This window comes from Pongo pygmaeus, chromosome 3, assembly GCF_028885625.2.
Source record: "Pongo pygmaeus isolate AG05252 chromosome 3, NHGRI_mPonPyg2-v2.0_pri, whole genome shotgun sequence".
Lineage (NCBI taxonomy): Eukaryota > Metazoa > Chordata > Mammalia > Primates > Hominidae > Pongo > Pongo pygmaeus.
This window is the reverse complement of record NC_072376.2, coordinates 89,340,701-89,356,307: the sequence shown is the minus strand read 5'-3', so window position 1 is coordinate 89,356,307 and position 15,607 is coordinate 89,340,701. Positions and strand designations below refer to the sequence as shown.

The window sequence follows — 15,607 nt, the reverse complement described above, 5'->3', positions numbered from 1 at the left end:
AAGGGGGTCAAGGAGATCAAGGAAACATCCTGTCTCAATAGCAAATATTGGGGTATATAAAAACTTTTACAGACCTGTTATAGATCCTTCCCTAGACAATGTGTCTAGGAGACTTATCTGTGACTTACAGCAACACTTCTTGTCTTAGGTTGGGTTTTGTAGAAGCAGAGCCTCAGGAAGGGGTTCTAGTGTTTGTATTTTGAGCGAATGCTCTTTAGAAAAAATCTGTAAGGAAAGGGAAGAGCCAGATAAAAAGGAGCTGAGCAAGGATATGGTTCCAGGAAAAGTCTGGGGTGGGAGGGAAGAGTGTTGGAAAGTAGAAACAAGTTGGTCCTTGGTCACCCTTGGAGAGGAGTGGGGTGTAATGTCTCAGGAGCCTCCAGTGAGGTGGGTCCATTTAGCCAAAGTCAAGCCTCTGGAGAAAGTCACAGCTATAAGCTGTTGGCCCAGGCACTTGAGCAGCTGAAGGATGAATGGCCCAGGCTATAAGGGGGATCTGGGCTAGGCAATAATAATGTCTAACACACTGTGGTTTGTTCTTCTTTTCAATACATGATAGTGGGAACTTCATTTTGCATATTCTTTGTATCTCCAGTACTTACCACCATGCCTAACATATGGTAGGTTTGTAATAAATTGTTTCATTTATTTAAATTACATATTGAGAGCTACTTATCAAATCCACAAAACAATTTCTTAAAAGAGCCATGTAAATTCAGATTTTATTTTGTACTCTTGCTAAATAACGTGATGTTTTCCATCATACTCTGTGTTACCACACCAGCTGCTTCTATAATATATTCTTTTCTGCATACCAGTTGTAAAAGAGGAAGGAAGTGTGATCTTGTGGTCAAAAAAGTAGCTTGAGAACCCAGAGATCCTAGCCTTACACCTCTCTTATTGGGGGCCCAAGTGAAGTCACTGGACCTCTCAAAGGTCCTACAGTGTTGGGAAAGGGGAATAATAAATCCTTAAGTGGTCTGTTTTACTTCAGAATAACTACATCTTTCATACTTTTTATGTTCAATGTTTTTGGCCGGGCATGTTGGCTTATGCCTATAATCCCAGCACTTTGGGAGGCTGAGGTGGGGTGATCATCTGAGGTCATGAGTTCAAGACCAGCCTGGCCAACATGGTGAAACCCCATCTACTAAAAATACAAAATTAGCCAGGCATGGAGTGCCTGTAATCCCAGCTACTTGGGAGGCTGAGGTAGGAGAATTGCTTGAACCCAGGAAGTGGAGGTTGCAGTGAGCTGAGATTACACCACTGCGCTCCAGCCTGGGCGACAGAGCGAGACTCTGACTCAAAAAAAAAAAAAAAAAAAAAAAAAAGAGAGAGAGAGAAGATAAAAGAAAAAACTTCATTGCAGCCTTTACTCTCCTGTGCTGAAGGGATCCTCCTGCCTCAGCTTCCTGAGTAGCTGGTAATACAGGCATGCACCACAACACCTAGCTAATTAAAAAAAATTTTGGCTAGGCACTATGGCTCACAACTATAATCCCAGCACTTTGGGAGGCCGAGGCCAGTGGATCGCCTGAGGTCAAGAGTTCAGGACCAGCCTGACAAACATGATGAAACCCCATCTCTACTAAAAATACCAAAATTCGCCAGGCGTGGTGGCACATGCCTGTAATCCTAGGCTTGGGAAGCTGAGGCAGGAGAATCTCTTGAGCCCAGGAGGCGGAGCACCTTCCTGCTGAAGATAGAAGTCTGGAAGTTCTGATGTTTACAGAACACGTTTCTGGAATCTTAGAATACTGAGATATTGGGCTTGGCACACCCTGCTGTGGATAGGGAAGAGGAGCCTAAGATGAGCTCATTTTTGCATATCTGCCTTAATGCACATGAAAAAATTGGCCTCATTCAGTATAGATATACATAGAGGAAAGGCAGAAGGGAACTGAGGTTGGAGTCTCATAAGGTTACTACCACAGTAACTGTATTGCTTCAGTGAGAGAGCACAGAGCCCTCTGAATGCCTCTTTAACACTGTGGATTTCATCATACTTTCTCCTAGACTTAGAGAAACTGTGTGGCAACCACTTTCTCTCTGTCTATAATCTTCAGGGAACCACACATGTCCACAGAGTGGGGAGCCGGATTATGTCCAAGGAGCCCTATTTTTTGGAGGGAGAGGGATAGGTTGCTCAAAATATTATGGTATACTGAAGGTATGAAATCAGAAAATTGGGGAATAGAGACCAACGAGAAAAGCACAAAGATCTTTTTGCATAGGATATATAAGCCCAAACACTCGTAATGAAATTAATAGCCTAACAAAAAACATTTGCTCATCAATTACATATAAATTAAGCTATGAATCAATAAATGCTTTCATAACCATGAATTATACCAGGTATTTACCTAATGAATAATCATCTGGCTCCATCAGAGCTGAGGAAGTTTGGACTTGGTGGAAAAAATAAAACAATTTAGAAAGAGAGTTTCTGAAGTTGACTCTGCATATGTGTTTGTATTTGCACTCTGAGTGTAAATAACTACATATGTGATGTGGGAGGAAAAGCTGGCATGGGGAAGGTGGAGATAAATAGGTATGAGATACTCTGGAAGCAAATAAACAGAATATTCATAGACCTCTAAAGATAAATCTTCCTAGCCAGGCACGGTGGCTCATGCCTGTAATCCCAGCACTTTGGGAGGCCGAGGGGAGCGGATCACAAAGTCAGGAGTTCAAGACCAGCCCAGCCAACGTAGTGAAACCCCGTTTCTACTAAAAATACAAAAAGTTAGCCGGGCGTGGTGGCAGGTGCCTGTAATCCCAGCTACTCGGGAGACTGAGGCAGGAGAATTGCTTGAACCTGGGAGGCGGAGGTTGCAGTTAGCGGAGATCGTGCCATTGCACTACAGCCTGGGCAACAGTGCGAGACTCCATCTCAAAAACAAACAAACAAACAAAAGATACATCTTCCCTATTTCCAAAAATTCCCTACATTGTTGTTTATTCTCTCAGGGACTAGCTAGAAATCAGATTCCCCTCTTCAGATATTGAGGCTCAAAAGATAACATTTATTGGCAAGGATGTGGAGAAAAGGGAACCCTTGAACACTGTTGGCAGGAATGTAAATTAGTACAGCTATTCTAGACTATGGAGGTTCCTCAAGAAACTGAAAATGTGACTACCATATGATTGAGCAGTTCTACTTCTGGGTATATATGCAAAAGAAATTAAATCACTATCTTGAAGAGATACCAGCAATCCCACGTTCACTGAAGCATTATTCATAATAGCCAAGACACAGAGTCAACCTAAGTGTCTATCAACAGATGAATGAATATATATACTTATATATGAATGCAAATGAATACATGTTGGAATACACACAAGTGGAATATTTTCCAGCCTTAGAAGAGAAGGGAATCCTGCCATTTGCAGCAACATGAATGAACCTAGAGGACGTTCTGCTGAAAGAAACAAGTCAATCACAAAAAGATAAATGTCGTATGATATCACTGTTAACCCAAAAGTATCTAAGACCTGTCTCAATCAATTTAGGAAGCTTATTTTGCCAAGGTTAAGGACACACCTGTCACACAGCCTCAGGAGGTCCTGGGGACATAAGCCCAAGGTGGTTTGGGTACAGTTTACTTTTATACATTTTAGGGAGACATGAAACATCAATCAATATGTGTAAGATGTATATTCATTCAGTCTGGAAAAGTAGGACAACTTGAAGTGGGGAGGGGTTCTAAGTTATAGGTAGACAGGAAACAAACGGTTGCATTCTTTTGGGATTTTGATGAGCCTTTCAGTGAATACACAACTTACGTGTGAGAGGGGGTAGAGGAATTGTCATTTAAGCCTTAGTCTGGCTCAGTGAATACGGATTTTTACATAAACAATGGGACAGAGGAGGCAAATCAGACAGGCATTTATCTCAGGTGAGCAGAGGGATGCCTTTGAGTTCTGTCCTTTTTCTTGCTCCTGTGAAGATAAGCCATCAATTTACATTGCCAAGGTGAAATTCAACAGAACTGTTTTAGGGTAAAGACCTGGTGGCCCACAGGTAATCTCCTTGTGGGGAAATTGTGAGGGAAGTATTTAGCTTTTTATCTTTGTAGCTATCTTACTTAGTAATAAAATGGGAGGCAGGTTTGCCTGATGCAGTTCCCAGCTTGACTTTTCCCTCTGGCTTAATGATAAGTCCGAGATTTATTTTCTTTTCACATCACTTACATGTGGAAGCTAAAAAGTTGCATTTATTGAAATAAGAGAGTAGATGAGTGGTCACCACTCATCTGAAGGGTTGGGGAAACAGGGAAGTATTCGTTAAAGGGTACAAAGTTTCAGTTCTGCAGGATGAGTAATTCTGGAGACCTAATATACAGCATGATGACTACAGTTAACAGTAATACATTACATACTTGAAATTTGCTGAGAATCAATCTTGTGTCCTCACCCTTAAAATAAAAAGGTAATTATGTAAGCTTATGGATATGTCAATTACTTTGTGGTAATTATTTCACAACATGTATGCATATCAAATCATTACATGCCTTAAATATCTGTACTTTTTTTTGTCAGTTTTACCTCTGTAAAGCTTGAGGGGGGAAAAGGAAATTGATGCTCATGGGCAAGAACTCCTCCACCATCCTCATTACCTTTCTGGACTGAACCAATATACATCTTACACATATTGATTGACGTTTCATGTCTCCCTAAAATGTATAAAAGTAAACTGTACCCAAACCACCTTGGGCTCATATCCCCAAGACCTCCTCATTACACAGTGGCAAGATCAGATGGGGAGTTCCACTACCCCACTGTAAATGCCCAATGGTTTACCCTGCCCGTTGCCTAGACAGAGCCAACTTATCAAGACAGGAGAATTGCAATCGTAAAAGAGTAATTCATGCAGAGCTGGCTGTTTTTATTATTACTCAAATCAGTCTCCCTGAGCATTTGGGGATCAGAGTTTCTAAAGATAATTTGGCAGGTAGGGGCTTGGGAAGTGGGGAGTGCTGATTAGTCAGGTCGGAGATGGAATCATAGTGGGTCAAAGTTAGGTTTTCTTAATGTCTTTTGTTCCTGGGTATGATGGCAGAACTGGTTGGGCCAGATTACTGAACTGGGTGGTGTCAGCTGATCCATCAAGTGCAGGGTCTGCAAAATATCTCAAGCATTGATCTTCGGTTTTAAAATAGTGATATTATCCCCAGGAGCAATCTGGGGAGATTCAGACTCTTGGAGCCAGAGGCTGCATGACCCCTAAATTGTAATTTCTAAACTTGTAGCTAATTTGTTATTCCTGCAAAGGCAGACTGGATCCCAGGTAAGAAGAGATCTTTTCCACAAAGGGCTGTTATCAATTTTGTTTTGGAGTCAAACCATGAACTGAATTCCTTCCCAAAGTTAGTTCGGCCTACGCCCACCCAGGAATGAATAAGGACAGCTTAAGGGTTAGAAGCAAGATAGAGTTGGTTAGGTCTGATTTCTTTCACTGTCATAATTTCCTCAGTTATAATTTTGCAAAGGCAGTTTCACCATCTATCATACCACTGCAGGCCAGATGGTAAATAGGTTTGGGGAAAGGAAAGTTGGTTCCTGCTGGCTTCTTCCTTCTCTAGCATGGGAATCTTACCAACTGAAAGACTTAGATCCCTTCCGTATGTCATCCTCACTCTCCAAACCCTCTCCTTTCTTAGTCTCTAACTTGTCTCAGAGAACTTACTGATACAGAATGGCTGGGCTCCCGGCTAAACCCCACCCTTAAGCCTGGAATGCTGCAGTCCTAAGTAAAAACAGCTGACCCCATTTTTCCACCCAAATGTTGCCTGTTTGGCCTGCTACACCCCTAGCCTGTGCCCATAAAAAGACTTCAGCTAGCAGAGCAACACAAGCTGCTGAAGGTCAGGGGTATAAGCGGCTGAGCCATGATCAGAGAAGCAGCAACTGAGCATGGGAGGCTACTGATAAAGGCGGCTAACTTCACACAGTGCGGCCTCAGGGAAAGGTCCCACACCATCCCCTTTCCAATTCCCCATCCTGCTGAGAGCCAATTTTATCGCCCAATAAAATCTTCCACATACACTACCCTTCAATCTGTTTGTGTGACCTCATTCTTCCTGGATGCTGGACAAGAACCCAGGGCAGGGGCTTGGATGCTGCTGCAGGGCCCACACAGAGCCTGCTCCTGCCAGAGAGGAGTGATCAGCCAGTTCCAGCATTTGCTCCCTCTGGTTCCTGCACTCGCTTGCTTGTACACCCCCTCTCATGAGGAGTGGCCAACAGTGGGCTGAGTGAAACGAGCCACTCAAGTTCCCACCCATGAAGGGGATCAAGGTCAAGGGAATTATCTTGTCTCATTACTGCTAGGGTCAGTCCTCAAGAATGGGTACAGAGATAGTCATAAACAAGCTGAAGACCTTGGGGTCATCACTGCATGGGTGCATGGGTGAACATTAGAGGAGTGGGAATATGGTAGAAACTTACCAGTGCTCATCATAAGAGGTTTTCCTCTTCTCCCTGGACACAAAGGAAGATGCCCTAGCACCTCCTTTGAAGTTAAGCTGGGGCCATGTGATGAGCTCTAGCCAGTGAGCTGGGAGTAAAAGTGATGTGTGTCATTTCCAGCCTATGGCAGTTAAGAGCATGCGTGAGTTCATCCCCTGCTTCAGTGTCCCTGAAAGCCGGTGTTCCATGTACAGTAGCTGTTAAGATGGACGCAACCTGTATCCCTCCATTACCACTTGGAAGGGAGCTTCCCTGGAAAGCTGCTGTCCCTATAGCAGACTTTGCATGAGTTAGTTGAGTGAGGTTTTAATTTGATCACTGCTGCAACACAGCAGAGCCTCTGCTGACTAATACAGGGAAGAACACAGAAAGAGATGTGTGGAGGTGCCTAGAGCTGGACTTGCTCTCCTCCACACTTTCCAGAACCACAAAGAAAAGGCCTCCAGAGGCCGGGCATGGTGGCTCATGCCTGTATCCCCAGCACTTTGGGAGGCCAAGACGGGCAGATCACCTGAGGTCAGGAGTTCGAGACTGGCCTGGCCAACACGGTGAAACCTCGTCTCTACTAAAAATACAAAAATTAGCCGGGTGTGGAACACACCTATAATCCCAGCTACTTGGGAGGCTGAGGCAGGAGAATAGCTTAAACCCAGGTACTTCACATGTAATTTAAAAATTTTAAAGTTAGGAAGAAAGTCTTTGGGTAAATCTGTAAAGACATCTTCATAATTATGAATTTGAAAATTCCTCCCAATGTTTCTTCCATTTATAGAAAGATTTATTTCGCTTACCAATTGCCTCTTTAAAAAAATGACTCAGTGAAATAGGATAAACAAAGTGAATTCCCAGAATTGATTCACCCAAATGCTGGATGCTGCTACTTGAAGACACCAGGTCTCCATCTGCTTCACTGGGCAGGTTGATGGTGTAGAACACCAACTTGGTCCAGTTGATCAACCCTGGCTTTTTGCTCCTTCACAGTGATGAGCAATGAGACCCAAAACTTCAACAGAACAGGATGGTTCATGTTGATGAAGTGTATTCCCTCTAAGCATCCTGAAATGCCCTTTGGAAGCAGGCAGGATACAACATAGGTAAGATAGTACCTAATAAGTGCTGCTGACTTGTAAAAAGTGGGGGGTGACCACTCTTGTGAATAAACCATGAGAAATTAGAGAAGTTAGTTTGCATGCCTTCCGTAGACATTCCTAATATCATCATATTGGGGGTTAGGATTTCAACATATTAATTTGGGAGTGGGGAGACAAAAACACAAACATTCAGCCCATAACAATGTAAAGGAATAAAAGAAGTGTTTAAAAATATGAATTGAGGCCAGGCACAGTGGCTTACGCCTGTAATCCCAACACTTTGGGAGGCTGAGGTGGATGAATCAACTGAGGTTGAGAGTTTGAGACCAGCCTGGCCAACACAGTGAAACCCCGTCTCTACTAAAAATACAAAAATTAGCTGGGTGTGGTGGTGGGCACCTGTTGGGTGTGGTGGTGGGCACCTGTAATCCCAGCTACTCGGGAGGCTCAGGCTTGAGAATCGCCTGAACCTGGGAGGCAGAGGTTGCAGTGAGCCAAGATCACGCCACTGCACTCCAACCTGGGTGACAGAGCAATACTCTGTCTCAAAAATAACAAAACAAAACAAAACAAAAAACCCATGAACTGGAAGGTAGACCTGAGGAAATTATATAGAACGCAGCATAGTCAAAATGATGGAAGATATGAAAGGGGTTAAACAAAACGGAGAATAGAAAGAAAGCTCCCATATATACTTATTCAAAGTTCCAAAGAGGAGAGAGTACAAGTGAGTCAGAAGCAATATTTTAAGAGATAAGATCTGATAATTTTTATGAACCAATGGAAAGGTACCAATCAATAGTTTAAGAATAATCCATGAATTCCCAATTTACATCAGGATATATAAGAAGAAATCCACACCTACGCATATCATGTGAAACCGCAACATTCCAGAAACAAAGAAAATATTTTAAAATCTGTCCTTCCAAGGAACGACAATTAGGCTGATAGCGGACTTCTCAAGAAATGCATGGGCTGGGTGCAGTGGCTCATACCTGTAATCTCAGCACTTTGGGAGGTGAAGGCAGGCAGATCACTTGAGCTCAGGAGTTTGAGACCGGCCTGAGCAACATGGTGAGATCCTGACTCTAAAAAAAAAAAAAAATACAAAAATTAGCCAGGCATGGTGGTGCACACCTGTAGTCCCAGCTACTCAGGAGGCTGAGTTGAGAGAATCACTTAAGCCCAGGAGGTCGAGGCTCCAGTGAGCTGAGACTGTGCCACTGCACACCAGCCTGGGTGGCAGAGCAAGACCCTTCTCCCCCCACCCTACCCCAAAAATGTATGAAAGCCCGAAGACCATAGAATAATATCTCTGAAGATGTCAACCTAGAGTTATATACGTGGCAAAAAAAAATGTCATTCAATAATAAGGGTAAAATTAAGACATTTTTAGAAACAAGAAAAGGCAGGCCAGGTGTGGTGGCTCACATCTGTAATCCCAGCACTTTGGGAGGCAGGCAGATCATTTGAGGTCAGGAGTTCAAAACAAGCCTGGCCAACATGGTAAAACCCCGTCTCTACTAAAAATACAAAAATTAGCCAGGCATGGTGGTAAGCGCCTGTAATCCTAGCTACTTGGGAGGCTGAGGCAGGAGAATCACTTGAGCATGGGAGGCAGAGGTCGCAGTGAGCAGAGATTGTGCCATTGCACTCCAGCCTGGGTGACAGAGCGAGACACTGTCTCAAAAAAAAAAAGAAAGAAACGAAAGGTGGAAAGAGTTTATCACTAATACATCTCAATAGAGGACATTGCAAAAGACTGAAAGAGGGAAAGAGATGAAAGATGAAAAGTCTAAGATGCAAGGATAAATAATGAGAAAATAAAGTTAGCAAATCTACCAGTGACTATATAAAACAACAACAAATAATATCTTATTGGGTTAAAAATACCCAAGAAAAATGTTTGCATATGTCAGAGGAGGGATAATGAGAATAAACATGTGCTGAAGATCTTCCTGTTGTTTAGGAGGAAGTTAAAGATAGTATATAATAAATTTCTAAAGTAACCATTAAAATAATAGAAATGAAATGGAATGAGAAAAATTTCTCAAATAATCAAAAAGCAGTCATGACAGGAGAAGAAAAACAGATGAAGTATGATACCCAAAAAGATGGTAGAAATATACTAGTAATCTCAATAAATGTAAGCAAATGGACTAAATGCTCCATTTAAAAATTTGTAAATGATTAGACTGGATAAAAACAATAAAACCCAGCCATCAGCTGCCTCCATGTGTGCTGGCTCTTCTCCACCCTTCTGTCTGGCTTTGTGTCCCACTCTGTACTCTGCTCACCTGAGCTCCTTTGTCCTTTAACTTCTGGTTGGGTTTGGCCAATAGCAGATGGTGGCAGAAGATCACACGGTGGGAGGAAACAGAAGCCAAGGTATTAATTCTTCTAATTTCCCTCCCAGCTGGGCCAGAGTTTTTCAGTGGTTATATCTACGTAAGACCACACCTCTTGCCAGGGGCCCCTCTCCCAGCAACAGCTTTTGCTAGGTTCCAGTAATACTCTCTCCTCTTTGACCCTTCAAGGCTACATGTATAAAGGCTTTTCCTGGTTACTAATGGCTGGGCATTTCAAAATCTTTTATTGGTTCCCTTAATGCTGTCCATAGCTCTCTAAAGAATTCCTTCATTAAACTCTTTTCATTTAACATCTTGTGTGCATTGCTGATATGGCTTGGCTCTGTGTCCCCACCCAAATCTCATCTTGAATTGTACTCCCATAATTCCCACGTGTTGTGGGAGGGACTTGGTGGGAGATAATTTGAATCATGGGGGCAGGTTCCCCCATACTGTTCTCATGGTAGTGAATAAGTCTCACAAGATCCGACAGTTTTATCAGGGGTTTTTGCGTTTACATCTTCCTCATTTTCTCTTGCCGCCCCCATGTAAGAAGTGCCTTTTGCCTCCCGTCATGATTCTGAGGCCTCCCCAGCTATGTGGAACTGTTAAGTCCAATCAAACCTCTTTTTTTTCTCAGTCTCAGGTATCTCTTTATCAGCAGTGTGAAAACGGACTAATACAATTGCCCATTTATTTCCTGCCGGGATCCTGATTGTTTTTCTTTTTTTTTTTTTTTTTCAAGATGAGTATCACTCTTGTTGCCCAGGCTGGAGTACAATGGTGCAATCTCAGCTCACTGAAACCTCCACCTCCTGGGTTCAAGCAATTCTCCTGCCTCAGCCTCCCAAATAGCTGGGATTACAGGCACGCGCCACCAGGCCCAGCTAATTTTTTTGTATTTTTAGTAGAGACAAGGTTTCACCATGTTGGCCAGCCTGGTCTCAAACTCCTGACCTCAGGTGATCCACCCGCCTCAGCCTCCCAAAATGCTGGGATTACAGGCATAAGCCACGGCGCCCAGCCCTGATTCTTATAACAAAAGACCCACCTAAAGCATAAGGATACTGAAAGGTTGAAAATAAAAGGTTAAAGAATGTTATATCTTGCAAATACCAACCAAAAGAAAACTGGCATCTCTATATTAAAGTAGACTGTAAGGTTAGAATAATATATGAAAGATAAAAGAAACTTTATAATGATGAAAAATTCATTTCACTGGTACTATAACATTACCACCAAAGCCTCGAATTATATAAAGTAAAAAATAATCGAGAAAATTAAATCTATCAAACAAAAAGGATAATAGTGATCTACAAATAACTAATTTTTAAAAATTATACTATATATTTAAATGGCTTTATAACAGGCCACTTGTTTTCCCAATTTCACGTTTTCTTAGAGTAATATTCCCTTTAGTGTGCACCTACCTGAAAATTTATTGGCAGCAAAGAAAGGTAAGTAGAAATGCAGGATGACCGAAAGAAGCTAGTTATGGCTTAAAAATTAATCTTTTTTGCAATAAATATGGCTAAGTGTTAATATCATTAACATATCCACCTAAAAATATTAAAATCCCAAAATGTAAAAGGCCAAAAATAATTTATAAAAAAGAAGACAAATTAACAAAAATGCCTTTAAAATTAGATATAACATTCAAAGCTGTTTAGAATAAAATAGACAGTGATGTTATATTGCCGGCAGGAATAAAAATTAAAAAATTATTTGGTTTATAACATTTGACCCAGTAATTCAATTTCTGGGAATCTCTCGCAGGAAAAATCTGAATTAAAGACAAAGGTTCAAGTATAATACAAAAAGGGAATGTGACCGATAATATATTTGTAAAATTAGAAATGCTCTTCTTTCCTTCCCTTGTTCCCTTCTATTTAGTTGTTCACTTCCCAAGTAATTCAATCCAAAACCTATTAGACTGGGGCCCAGCAAGGTGTGTGTCCCCATAGTGTGAGTAGGAAACCCATAAGGGATGCCAAAACCTCACTGGGGGCCCCTGCTGGGGTGTGATTCAGCTAAGGCTGAAGAAACCCCAGCTGCTGGAGGAAAGAGTGTGTGTGTGTGTGTGTGTGTAAAGAAGCGACTGGAGGAAAGTGTGTGTGTGTGTGTGTAAAGAAGTGAATGATATGGTTTGGCTCTCTGTCTCCACCCAAATCCCACATCAAATTGTAATCCCATGTGTTGAGGGAGGGTCCTGGTGGGAGGTGATTGGACCATGAGGGTGGATTTCCCCCATGCTGTTCACATGATAGTGAGTTCTCATGAGATCTGATGGTTCAAGTGTGTGGCACTTCGTTCTCTCTCCTGCTGCCTTGTGACGTAGGTGCTGCTTGCTTCCTCTTCATGTTCTACCATGATTGTAGGTTTCCTGAGGCATCCCAGTCATGCCTCCTGTTAAGCCTGCGGAACTGATTCACTTAAACCTCTTTTCTTCATAAATTACCAAGTCTCAGGTAGTTGTTTATAGTACTGTGAGAATAGACTAATATGGTGGCCCACAGTAGGGAATCATAGCCCAAGCAGGGTAAGGAAGGAATTTTCAGGGTGAGAGGCTGGTGGCAGTTAGGGGAACTGGTTACACACAAGAGGACTGATCAATTAAGTACAATCACATGCCACATGATGTTTCTGTTAATGACAGACCACATATAGGATGGTGGTCCCACAAGGTTATAATACCATAGTTTTACTGTACATTTTATATGTTTAGATACATAGGTACTTACCATTATGTTACGATTGCCTACAGTATTCAGTACAGTAACATGCTGCACAGGTTTGCAGCCCAGAAGCAACAAGCTATACAATATAGCCTAGGTGTGCAGTAGGCTATACTATCAAGGTTTGTGTAAGTGCACTCTTTGATGTTCACACAACAATGAAATCACTTAATGATGCATTTCTCAGGATGTATCCCATCATAAAGTGAAGCAAAACTGCTGGTTTCTAAACCAACAACTGGGCACTAGTGGGCTCTTTGCTATTGGAGTGACATTACTCCCAGGGTTTTCTCTCTTTCTTTAATTGTAACTTGTTTCTCTGTCAATGAGAAACCTGGCTCCCTTATCCTCAGTACATTTGCAGTCATAAAATTATTGAAGTGAAGTATCACTGCAATGTCACCTTCCAATATTACCACTTATCAGAGTATATTATTTTAGTTTACACCTTTGCTTTCCCCTTGAATTAAACTCTGTAAGCTCAGAGACTGAATTGTACCCATCTTTGTATTCTCAGCCCTTACATAGGGCCTGACAAATAAAAATGTTCAATATTTTCTTCTGGGACGAATACACACCAATTTTAGATGTAACAGTTAAATAAAAATCCAAAGCGCTTCATGAGTGAATGTGAAAATGAATGGGGCAGACAGTAAGTGGTCTTATAGGCTCTGAGAAAAAAAAAAAAAAAAACTATAGCATTTTATGAAGGCTTTATTCTATTCTGGAGCCATTCCTTAACTCAAGAAGAGAATTTGATCAGATGACAGGAGAAAAAATTTACAAGTGCAAAAGGAAAGGGTAAGAACTGGAATGAGTATGGTGTGTTTATGGTGCATTAGGAAACTCTCCCTCTGTTTGATGTAGAGAGAAACATAAGCTGAGATTGGACTATATGGTGCAGGGGAGCAGTTTGTAGAGCACTTCGGAAGTCAGGTTGAGGAATTTATATGGCATAGGAAAAAGATTAAGAGCACGACTTTTCTTTTCAAGCTCAGTTTGCATCCTAGTACCACCAGTAGCTAGGTGATTCTGGGAGTTTTCTAAATGTTCTAAAATTCTTCCAAATGTATGTATAATTGTATATTTATAGGATTCTTATGATTAAAATAATTAATCCATATAAAAATTGTATAGCATCCAACATATGGCAAGTATTCTATGAAAATTAGTTGTTGACATCGTAATTATAATTAATTGGAGCCATATTCTACAACTGCATGATATTAGCAATATTCTAGAAAAATTAATTCTCGTGTAGGACTAGGCAGAGCCTGGAATTTGAAGACAAATTGACTATGAAAATAATCTTGGCCTATGGTAAAAACAAACAAACAAATAAACAAAACATTGATAAGAACAGTGAGAAAGAAAAGAAAACTCAGAAATAAGTTTAAGAAAAAATGTGGAATTCAATAAGTAATTGGAGTGGAGGAGCACAGAAAATAGAAGCATTAAAAAAATAATGTCGGTTGGGCATGGTGACTAATATCTGTAAACCCAGCATTTTGGGAGGCTGAGGCAAGAGGATCACTTGAGCCCAGGAGTTCGAGGCTGCAGTGAGCTATGATTACGCCACTGTACTCAGGCCCGGATGACAGAGGGAGACCCTGTCTCAAAAAAACCAAAAACAAAATTTCAATGTTTTAAACTCTTGAGCCAAAGAGAACATAGTTACCATTGGAAAAAATACATAATGGGAGAAAATCTGGTACACAATCATCATGGCAGCGGCCGGGGCCCAGGATGGCATGGAGGAACCTGGCATGGACACCGAGGCTAAGACCGTGGCGACCGAGGCGCTGGCACGGCCCCTCAACCGCTTGGAGGCCGAAGCCGCGGCGGGGGCGGGGACAGGGACGGTGGCCGAGGACTCTGGCACCGCGCGAGGCAGCCTGCAGCCTGCAGCCTGCAGCCTTCAGCCGGCCCTAGCCCAGGCCCCTGGAGACTCCGTGTCCCAGGCTTCCGTCAGTAACAGCGAAGACACGGGCGGCAGCGCAGACAGGGAGCTGGTGGACCTGAAGATCATCTGGAACAAGACCAAGCACGACGTGAAGTTCCACCTGGACAGCATAGGCTCCGAACTGAAACAGAAGATCCACTGATTACAGGTCTCCCGCCTGCCATACAGAAAGTCATGTATAAGGGACTCGTCCCTGAGGATAAGACATTGAGAGAAATAAAAGTGACCAGTGGGGCCAAGATCATGGTGGTTGGCTCCACCATCAATGATGTTTTAGCAGTAAACACACCCAAAGGTGCCGCGCAGCAGGATGCAAAGGCCGAAGACAACAAGAAGAAGCCTCTCTGCAGGCAGAAACAACACAGGAAAGTGCTGAATAAAGGAAAACCCGAAGATGTGATGCCATCTGTTAAGGGGGCCCAGGAGCACCTACCAAAGGTACCCCTGTCCAGCATGTGTAATAAGTCCGGAGGAAAAGTGAGATTCACCTTGAAGTTAGAACAACACCAGCTGTGGACTGGCACTAAAGAGTGGACTGAGAAATTGCACATGGGCTCCATAAAAAATGTGGTCAGTGAACCTATGGAAGGACATGAAGACTACCACATGATGACGTTTCAGTTGGGCCCCACGAAAGCCTCTTACTACTGACTACTGGGTGTACTGGGTTCCAACTCAATATGTGGATACAATCAAAGACACTGTGCTGCAGAAATGGCAGTATTTTTGAAAGCACTTTCACCTCTGGCCCAGGAGACTGACCCAAAGTGAAGGACATTGCGGGGAGAGGCCTGTAGCATCCCTGGATTTCACAGTTCTAGAACTTTGTTCACAAAAAATCTATACTCAATCTAAGGCGAGGTGGTGACTGAAGGCAGAGGTGATGTACTTTCACCATTCGCTTAATTTTAACTTAAAATGACCAGTTCCCTTTCTTGCAGTCAGCTTCATGCCATTTTTAAAGTCAATACGATGGAAATCAATAAATCTGAATTC

General features: G+C 42.3%; 1 pseudogene; it reads left to right on the top strand.

Annotated features, from left to right (window-relative positions):
• Positions 1 to 14,366: 14,366 nt before the first annotated feature.
• Positions 14,367 to 15,399, top strand: LOC129035839 (ubiquitin domain-containing protein UBFD1-like; annotated as a pseudogene).
• Positions 15,400 to 15,607: the final 208 nt, after the last annotated feature.